Raw genomic sequence first — 3069 nt, 5'->3', positions numbered from 1 at the left:
TTCTCATACGATTTTCAATTTGTTTAAAAGGGATCTTTAGACCGTAGCGTAAAAGGTCCATAAGTTATAAGAAAAATAAAAAGATGGTCATTTTTGGGGAGAATAACTTATATATACATAAGAATAGGGAATATTTACGAAATATGACGATAATTTTATGTTTACAAAACATATCAATAAATTTCTTACAAAACATATACGAAATTCGCTCAAGGCTGAAAATTCGCTCAAAATCTTGTGTATGAAATATGTATATCTCGTTCAAAGTTTAAAATTTTCTCTCAAAATTTTGTGTATGAAATGTGTATATCTCACTCAGAGCTTAAAAGTTTCACTCAAATTTTCGTATATAAACAGTGAAATAGGTATTAAATATGTATATCTCGCTTAAGGATTAGAATTTCGCTCATATTTTTGTGTATAATTTTCAGTTAGATTATATACAATATTTCTACAAATTTAATAGGCCAAAGTCATATATGGACCCCTGAACTTGTCCTGATTTTCCATTTAGACCCCCAACTAAAACGTTGACCATCTGAACCCCCGAACATAAGATAAAATGTGTCATTTGAACACCTCGTGTCAGCTGGGCACACGCGTGAAGCTCACTTGCCGTGACATGGAAAAATAGACCAATAAAAATAAGCCATGTCATGTTACCTGTTTCAAAAAAAAAAAAAAAAAAAAAGCCATGTCAACAAAAAAAATTAATTTTAAAATCTATTTAAATAATTTTAAAAAAATCTGAAAAACCCAACCCATCCTCTCCGATAGCCCACTTCACCGCTGCCATTGCCGTTGCTGCCTCCGCCGCCGCCGCCACCGCTTCAAAATTTATTTAAATAATTAAAAAAATGGTGCCGTTTTTCGTCCGAGATTTTTTTAAATAGATTTTGAAGTGGAGCAGCGGAGAGGATGGGTTGGGTTTTTCAATTTTTTTTAATTATTTAAATAGAGTTTTTGTTAAAATTAATTTTTAATGATTAAAATTTTTAAAAAAGAAAGCGGCAGTGGCGGTGGAGGAGGCAGCAGCGGAGGCAGCGACGGCGGCGAAGTGGGCTATTGGAGAGGATGGGTTGGGTTTTTCAATTTTTTTTTAATTATTTAAATAGATTTTTTGTTAAAATTAATTTTTAATGATTAAAAATTTTAAAAAAGAAAAAATTTGGTCTCTCAGGCTTTGTTTAAAGCAGTGAGCTTCATGCGTAGCTGGCATGAGGTGTTCAAATGACACAGTTTATCTTATATTCGGGGGTTCAGATGGTCAACGTTCCAGTTGGGGGGTCTAAATGGAAAATCAGGACAAGTTCAGGGGTCCATCTATGACTTTGGCCAATTTAATACAACAACAAGAACATAGGAAACTTAAAAAACAATTTTCTGAAACATAAGTCATGATTCTACCATCATTCATACAGTTTTATGTTTTACATAATTCACAAATCTACCATTATTCATACAATTCATTACCCAATCTCCTAAAGACTAAATTATTAAAAACCATAATAATTAGAAAACTTTTCAGAAACTTATTCAAATCCCTAATTATGTAAAACCTAAAAAGATAAACACAAACTAATTATTCAACAAATTCGTGAAATTATCCTTCATGGAATCCAAAGCCCCCAACTCTCATGTGAAGCAGTAGAAAGTATGAAATGGCCATTTGTTAAAATTGACCCACGGCCTAGCAGTTTTCATCAGTTCCAGGCTTAACACCAAAGGATCTGGGCCACTACTTCTCTTTTGTGTATGGTGATTTTGAATTTTTTTTAATTTTGGTGTTTTTGAACTGCTATACAGGGGTAGAGAGAGAGATTGAGAGAGAAAAATATTTTGATAAAGATGAGGGGAAGAGATAGAAAAATCTTTTAGATAAAGATATTGTAACTGAATCGTACTATCTTTTAGCAAAAAAAAAAAATGGTATTATCCTATAATTAAGCCAAAAATTAAAATTCAGATTATCTTCCTAAAAAGGGGTCCAAAATCATGAAAAGTCACATTAATCCCAAATCTGGCATGTTTAGTAATTAAGTTATTATATTTTATAAATAAGAAAAAGCATCCTTATGTTTTGTAATATAGAGTCTTAAGTAGTATTAATAGGTCATTTTCCCTTTACTGAATAGCTATCCAAAAAGTAACAACAGGTAAAGATTTCTCCTAATAATCGTTAGGTTGTGAATTCATAGAAAAAGCCAAAAGGTGAATGATTTATTCAATTATTCTTCTGATCCTCTCATATTCATCTTGAGATGTTTTATTCTGTTAGTTATGGTATCTAATAGCTGCATTCTTTGGTTCTTTTATATTTGTTGTGAGAGATCAGATCAAGTAATTCCTTTTAGTAAGAATTGGTGTCAGTTATGATAAGTCATAGCTGCACTCTTTGGTTCCTTAATTCTTTGGTATACAAGATAAGATTAGGTTCTTCATAACAATCTTCGTTATCAAATGTTCTTCATAATAATCTTTCAGATTGTGTTGAGACATTTTCTTAATTGGCCTCTCTACTGCATTGAGTTGTAACAAATATATCAGAGTACTAGAATTGATTGGTAGGGTGCACCTAGCCAAGGCAATAGTGCTATGCCAAGAGGACACGTGAGCAAGCGATCGTTGTTGATTCTCTTTCTTTAAACAATATGTCAATATCATGTATGATCAATGATTCACGCATTACATATTAAATTGAGAAGACAAATGCTACATTTGATCTTACCAAAAAGGCTGAGAAAAATATGCAGTGGTTGAGACACCAAGTGGCGCCATCTCAATGTTTCGCGAGAAATATAATAAACATATTTTATTCTTCTAAAAATAAAATGTGTATATACAATATATCGGCATCACTTAAATGATAATATAAATTAAACGTCCATTGAGATAGAAAGATACTCCTTAAAACTCCATTCCGTCCCACCCAAACTTATGTATAAGTCGAATTATGACAATATGTTATTGTCGACATCACTCCTACAAAATCATACATACGCCATTGAATACCTGATTTTCTTCGGTTTGACTCGCTCAACTAACAAGACCAAATGATCTTCTTCAGTT

The 3069-nt window shown here is 32.1% G+C and overlaps 1 pseudogene; it reads right to left on the bottom strand.

Annotated features, from left to right (window-relative positions):
- Positions 1–2564: 2564 nt before the first annotated feature.
- LOC132638855 (U2 spliceosomal RNA) lies at positions 2565–2749 on the bottom strand (annotated as a pseudogene).
- Positions 2750–3069: the final 320 nt, after the last annotated feature.

Source organism: Lycium barbarum, chromosome 4 (assembly GCF_019175385.1).
Source record: "Lycium barbarum isolate Lr01 chromosome 4, ASM1917538v2, whole genome shotgun sequence".
Classification (NCBI taxonomy): domain Eukaryota; kingdom Viridiplantae; phylum Streptophyta; class Magnoliopsida; order Solanales; family Solanaceae; genus Lycium; species Lycium barbarum.
This window is presented reverse-complemented; position numbering and strand designations above follow the sequence as displayed.